The sequence below is a fragment of the Orcinus orca genome, chromosome X (genome assembly GCF_937001465.1).
Source record: "Orcinus orca chromosome X, mOrcOrc1.1, whole genome shotgun sequence".
NCBI classification, from domain to species: Eukaryota; Metazoa; Chordata; class Mammalia; order Artiodactyla; family Delphinidae; genus Orcinus; species Orcinus orca.
In genome coordinates, this window is record NC_064580.1 from 3,104,583 (window position 1) to 3,111,926 (window position 7,344).

The window sequence follows — 7,344 nt, forward strand, 5'->3', positions numbered from 1 at the left end:
TATCTCCATTGTTAAAGAATTCTGAGGCCCAGTGATTAAAAAATGTGATACTAGATATTTAACTCCCTCTGAATATGGGAAATCACAACTCTGAAACTTTTGATTTCCAATTTTACCAAAATCACCCTGGATTTATTCTCACAATTTTCAGTTGAAATTTGGCTATTTTTGGTACAAATGGATGGAAGAATGCACCTGGTAAAGACCTCCATTTGTGTGGAAAAGACAACCATAAAGGTAGTTTTGATTTGGGTACATTCTCACTACCTCAGCACACATATGGGAGATTTGAGGATTTATTTTTTTTTCTCCAGGATGCATTTCCATCAGCTGAATAGAATAATATTGCTATTTTGTGCATAAATGCCCAATCCAGAGAGTGACTTTATTGCACCTTAAGATGTAGTGATGCCCCTTTCAGCAACCATTTCCCCCCAATTCTCTGCAGAGGATAAATGCATGCATTAGCTGGGCATGCATTAGCTGGAGGACACTGGAGGATACGTAGAGAGGACTGCAGAGCGGAACCAGTACCCACCGGGGATTGGACAAACTAAATACATTCATATTAGCATGCACAGTCTTTCTCTCTCTGTCCATCATTCCCCGTTTGAACTGCATCACCACATCTGATTCACAATAATGCTCTGAGTTATTCTACTCCTGCCACAGAAGCTAATTGGGGAATTCCATAATCCCTTGCCCTATTCATGTTTCCTTGCTTGCCACTGACCAACTTCCAAACGTTACTATTTCCATAGAATTTTCACTCACTAAAACGATGGACCTAGAGGGGTGGGATAGGGAGAATGAGACGGAGGCTCAAGAGGGAGGGGATACGGGGACATTCGCTTTGTTGTGCAACAGAAACAGACATGGTATTGTGAAGCAATTCTACTGCAATAAAGATCTATTAAAAAAATGGAGAATCGGGAACTGATTACTCCATGTAATTTTCCAGATTCTGAGCAAAGGAGTTCAAAAGTAAGAGTTAGTCATGGTGGACAGCTGGCAGCTCTTAAAACCCTCTTTCATGAATATACAGGTGGCCATCAAATGGCAGCATCATTTAAGAAAAGAAAGGGGGACTTCCCTTGTGGTGCAGTGGTTAAGACTCCACGCTCCCAGTTCAGGGGGGCCCAGGTTCAATCCCTGGTCAGGGAACTAGATCCCTCATGCATGCTGCAACTAAGACTTCACATGCCACAACTAAGGAGCCCACGAGCCACAACTAAGGAGCCCATGTACCACAATTAGGAAGCCCACCTGCTGTAACTAAGACCCAGTGCAACCAAATAAATAAATAAATATGTTTTGAAAAAAGAAAAGAAAGGAAGGGAAGGGAAGGAAGGGAAAAGGTGGGGAGGGGAGGGGAGGGGAAAAAGGAAAGGAAAGGCAAATTTTTAAATAGCCCCAAACGATAAAAGATAGCTTTATATATTAGGTGAGCTAATCATGAAAACAGCAGAGTTTATTTCAGTAGCATAACTCAGAGAACTAAGTTTTGAAAAACCAGTCAGTAGTTTAAAAACCATTTCCCAAATCCTAATATTTTACAAGTGGGCTTGTGCCCTAGTTTTTAATTGAAATGAAATTTTACTTGAGGCATTTATTATTCATTAGATTTGAGTCCTCATTCTAAATCACTGTAATGAGGAGGCAGGAGGGAACAGATATTTCCTATTATGTACTTTCATAGGACACGTTTAAACACCTTTCCCTTTACATTATTTAAAATATAGTAGCAAGAGCAATTTTGAAACACAATCCACCTGTTCTAGCAGCTACGCCACTGACATTTAAATTCGTTCAGGTTCTGCTGAAAGTGGGGCAGGAAAAGAATGAATGATCATGCCGTTCAGACTGTTCATTAGGGGCTGTCTGGCTGATGGGAAGGAGTGGACGGAAAATTGAGCCAATTCATCACAAGGGACAGTCGTGATATAACAGCACAGGAGCAGAGGAGAACCCTCTAGTCCTGCATATGCCCATGGGAAATGACCAAATGAGTTTGAGGAATCCTCAAGGCAAATGTGAATTGGGAAAGTCATGGGAAAGCTGGAATAAGAGAAAATTAAACGAACAAATTGTCTTGGATTAGTGAAGGGGGTCAAAGGAGGAAAACTCGGTATCTTAGGAGTTTGGGATTAACCGACACATACACATTACTATATATAAACTAGATAAGCAACAAAGACCTACTGTAGAGCACAGGGAACTCTATTCAATATCTTGTAATAACGTATAATGGAAAAGAATCTGAAAATTATATATACAGGAGTATATATATACATGTGTGTATATATATATATATAAAACTGAATCAGTTTGCTGTACACCTGAAACTAAGACTACATTGTAAATCAACTATAGTTCAACTAAAAGAAAAAAAAATTTGAGTGATGTTGCAGATAATACTGGGAATGTCCTCAGAATTTCTCAGCCTTGGCACTACTGCTATTTGCGGCCAGCTGCAACTTGGTCGCAGGGGGCTGTCCTGTGTATCGTGGGAAATTCATAGAAGCATGCGTGTCCTCCACACGCTAGATGTCAGAAGCTCCCCCTGCCCCAGTTATGGCAACCAAAAACAACTCCAGGGGCTTCCCTGGTGGCGCAGTGGTTGAGAGTCCGCCTGCCGATGCTGGGGACGCGGGTTCGTGCCCTGGTCCGGGAAGATCCCACATGCCGCGGAGCGGCTGGGCCCGTGAGCCATGACCGCTGAGTCTGCGCTGTGCTCAGCTGAGCCTGTGCTCCGCAATGGGAGAGGCCGCAACAGTGAGAGGCCCATGTACCGCAGAAAAAACAAACCCAAAAACCCGAAATAACCCCAACAACTCCAGCTCTCTCCTCAGGGGTAAAATTACCCAACTTGAGAACCACCATCAATTGAAAGATAAAGCACGTAGCTTGCAATCTATAGGATAGAAGACAATTCATAACTCTAGGTCACCAACAGTCTACTGTTCTATCTACACTATATATTCTGTGGGTCTATAGCTAGCATTATATATACTTGACAGTCCATGTGCATACAAATCTAACAGCATATTTCCTAATACAGCTAATCTAGAAGGAATTCCTGCTTATTTCCTTTGATATTCAAAGTCTTAAAGGATTGTCATTTCTGATGCAATGTTTATTCAATGCTTATCCAATTTTGTCTTCCTAATTTGTAGAGTATTCCATTAAAATGTGTCAAGAGGTCACCCATTTCTGCCCCCTGCCTCATATATTTTTACATATATATTGAGGCAATTTTTAAATTTGTGGGCGAGAATATGGATATTTTTATCACAATACTCAATATTTGAGAAAAACTCTTGGTGACTTCTGAAGTGAGATCCGACATGGTCTATCCATTTTTATGGACTGAGTTGTGTATTCTCCCCTTCCCCAAAATTATTGAAGTTCTAACCCTCAGGACTTCAGAATGAGACTGTGATGGAAGTTGGGGGTCTGTAAAGAGGGGATGAAGGTTCCCTTCATCGAAAGGGAAAAAAAATGAGTTCATTAGGGTGGGTCGTGATCCCATAGGACTGGTGTCCTTATAAGAAGAGGAGATTAGGACACAGACACACACAGAGGGGCAACCACGTGAGGACACAGGGAGGAGATGGCCCTCTACACGCCCAGGAGAGAGGCCTCAGGAGGAACCAGCGCTGCCCATACCTGGATCTCAGATTCCAGCCTCTGGGACTGGGAGAGATACATGTCTGTTGTTTAAGCCATCCAATCTGTGGTATTTTGTTCTGGCCACCCAAGAAGACTAATAGACTAATATACTCATGTCCTGCATGACCAAGGCTTTTTGATAAACTTGGCTTAAATTGGAATAAAACAAAAAACAGAATATGACACTTTTTAACTGAAATATCTATTTCTTCACTCTCAATGATGCTTAAGGAATGAATAAAACAGGAATAAAAATGATTATTGCTCAAGTTATGTTAAATTTAAATTTATATATACATGAATTCATGATCCCAGTAGATACTTCAAAACACTTTTTATTCACAATCACAACTGTAATAGTATTCCCTCAGGTGATTATTGTATTTTTAAAGTAAAGTTGTTGCTGTTTCCTTAACACCCTTTATTAATCATGTTTAGATTTGGTTCCTGTCTTTAGTTATTTTAGAATCCCGCTGACAGAACGCCAGACAATCGTATTTCAACACTTTAATAAAAAAAGACTTAAGCTTGGGACCTCTCTGGTGGCACAGTGGTTAAGAATCCTCCTGCCAATGCAGGGGACACGGATTCAAGCCCTGGTCCGGGAAGATCCCACATGCTGTGGAGCAACTAAGCCCCTGCGCTACAACTACTAAGTCTGTGCTCTAGAGCCCGCGAGCCACAACTACTCAGCCCACGCGCCACAACAACTGAGCCCGCGTGCCTAGAGCCCGTGCTCCGCAACAAGAGAAGCCACCACAATGAGAAGCCCACACACCGCAACGAAGAGTAGCCCCCGTTCACTGCGACTAGAGAAAGCCGGCACGCAGCAACAAAGACCCAACGCAGCCAAAAAAATCTTTTTTCAATTAAACAAAAAGGCTTTGACTAAATATTGAAATAAAACCTCCACTGACTTCAGCTCTTTCTGTGTTTATGAATTCTTCCCATAACCGGTTTAGAAAACAAATGTCTATAGGTGTTGTGCATTTCATTTATACACGTCACTTGTTTGTCAAGGTCAGTAGATGAGTTTTCACCTTGAAACATGGAAATAAGTGTCCATTTAGACTTTGCTAGAGAAAGACGCTTACAGGCCCAGGAAAATAGGAAGATTTAAAAGGACTTAAAGGAATTCCCTGGTGATCCAGTGGTTACGACTCAGCACTTTCACTGCAGGGGGCACGGTTTCAATCCCTGATAGTGGAACTAAGATCCCACAAGCTGTGCAGTGTGGCCATTGGGTATGCATTTCTTTTTTTTTTTGCGGTACACAGGCCTCTCACTGTTGTGGCCTCTCCCGTTGCGGAGCACAGACTCCAGACGCGCAGGCTCAGTGGCCATGGCTCCATGGCAGGTGGGATCTTACCGGACCGGGGCACGAACCCGCGCCCCCTGCATCGGCAGGCAGACCCTCAACCACTGCGCCACCAGGGAAGCCCTGACCTACCTTTAATACCTTCTCCACAATAGCTTCTGATGAGCAATGTTTGGATGGTCACCTACTGTGGGCCAGCATTACAGTAAGCTCCTAAAACTTATTGTTGAACTTGAGTCGTCTTCATGCACCCTGGACCCTCAGGTAGCCTCTCATTCAACCCCACATCATGGCCAAAAGCGTGAAGAAATCTTCTGGTTTGTTGACAGAGTCCAAAAGGCCCCGTGCAAGAGCTACCCCAAGAAGCAACAAATGTGTGATGTACACAGAGACCCCGGGTTCCTGCAGAATCATAGTACACTTCACATTATCAGTGGGAAAGTCACCCAACACAGGTTTGTAAAGTCATATCAGTGGTGATAAGGAAGTTGGAAAAGTAGTGATCGGTAAGGTGGAGAGTCACAATTAGTCTCAGGTGAGAGCAGTTCAGTGTATGGGCCGCTACACCGTACATCAGTTCTTTACAACGTGCATGAAAGTCACCTGGGCCTCTTGTTCCAACGTGGTTTTTTAACTCAGAACAGCTGAGGTGGAGCCTGCCTTTCTATCAAGCTCCCCTAGCATGCTGAAAGCCACCGGTCCTCAGACTACACTCTGCATAGCAAGCCCCTCCACCTCCTTGACGCAGGTTTCAAAAGGAAAGAAAGGAGTTGGCTTACTTGGCTGTTATCATGCATGTAGGTGGCTCTAGAACCTTCCAACGAAGCTGCACGATCTTACCAGAAAAGTAATCACTCACAGAGGAAGAAAACCACGCCAGCACTGAGTCTCAGAGCTTGAGGCAGATGGAGCCTGGGGGTGAGGGGTCTGGAAACACACACACAAATCCAGAGAGGGAGAGAATGGGCGGCCGTCATAGAAACAGCAACAACTGTTGTTCAACTGAGTAAACGATCCGTGTTTCCAGAGCAGAGAAGAAGGGAGCCGGGGGTATGTGAAGTGGGGCCCAGACACGCCCGAACCACACAGCAGACTCACCGGCGCAGAAAAGGCAAACTTCCAAGTCTTAACAACAAGCAACGGCAAGAAATCGGCACAGGCAAACCAAAGACGCTAGAGTGAGCGCAGGGTCACACGTGACCAGAAGGCCACCCGGTGAATTCCCACATGTGGGACGTGAACTCACCTGCTTGTCTTCAGCTTCCAGAAGGAGCGGAGCGAGGGAAATCCAGGCGTCCTAGTCTCAGAGGAAATGGCGGGCCCAGCGAGGAATGCAAGAAGGGATGAAGGACGGGAGATGGAAAACTCAGCCAAGGCTCAGGTCTGCTACGAACGCCAAAGCTGCCGTAAAGTTAGGACGTAAAGTTGGGCGGTACTGACCCGCGTCCCCTGAATCGGCAGGCGGACTGTCAACCACTGCGCCACCAGGGAAGCCCTCACAGGCAGCTCTTACAGGAATAGAGGAGGGACTTCCCTGGTGGTCCAGTGGTTAGGACTCGGTGCTTTCACTGCTGAGGGTCCAGGTTCAGTCCGTGGTAGGGAACTAAGATCCCGCAAGCCAGGAAGCTTGGCCAAACAAACAAACAAACAAAAAAAGAAAAAAGAAAAAGAAACAATTATTCAAAAAAAAGGACAGAGGAACACTGACTACCACCGAATACATTGCATTAAAAATCACTATATTAGGCAGATAAGCGTCTAGACATATAAAAGAAGACTAAAAGCATGCTGTGTTTTATGTTGATAAATGAATTATAGATACTGTTACTACTTGAAATGTAAGACAGACCTTATGACATGGAGAGCCTTAAATGGTCTCTCGTGTGTAAAAAGAATGAAACTGATTGCCATTTGTTGCTAGGGCCCCTCCCCCACTGGGTCCTGCTGCATGAGTGGTTCTGAGCTTGCTTGTAGCCTAGGTGTTGCCACATCCCTTAGAACTGCGTAATTTCTGCATTCCTGGGCTTTATGTCCTAGTCCGTCACTTGAGTTGTGGCCATACTTTCCTTAGTTTCCTTATTGATCTGGCCAGCCTCCTTCCTGGCCCTCTCTTCAATCCATTCCCCATTTGAGCGAGACAGAGTGGTCCTTCTGAAGGTTGCGTCCCTTCCTGGTCCTCTGTGGCTCACCGCATTACCAGGATGACACCCAGGGCCACCATGAGCTGCCCACTTGTTCTCTGGCCTCGTCCCCTCTCCCCCCAGCCATTCCAAGCGTCCAGCATTTCCCAGAAGGCATTTCGCGCCTTCACATCTTCCCACAGCGCACTTCCTCTGCTAGAATGTTGTTTTCTC